Genomic DNA, 213 nt, shown 5'->3' with positions numbered 1-213 from the left:
TTGCGTGTAAAAAGGCAATACAGGAACACAGCTACAACGAGCTGTCAAAGCAACAGAAAACAAAACTAACGAAGGCACAGCGCATCAAGGACCCTACTTATCAACTTTCGTATACACTGCTGCCTTCGGAAGATTTAAAACACCTCATTTCGTTTCCCCTTTAATGCATGCAATGGAGGCCCCTTCTTCTGGGGGGCCGACAGGGGGCCCCAC

Source organism: Eimeria mitis, genomic scaffold (genome assembly GCF_000499745.2).
Source record: "Eimeria mitis Houghton genomic scaffold, Emh_scaff1305, whole genome shotgun sequence".
Lineage (NCBI taxonomy): Eukaryota > Apicomplexa > Conoidasida > Eucoccidiorida > Eimeriidae > Eimeria > Eimeria mitis.
The sequence above is the reverse complement of the archived record's forward strand: the minus strand, read 5'-3'. Positions refer to the sequence as shown.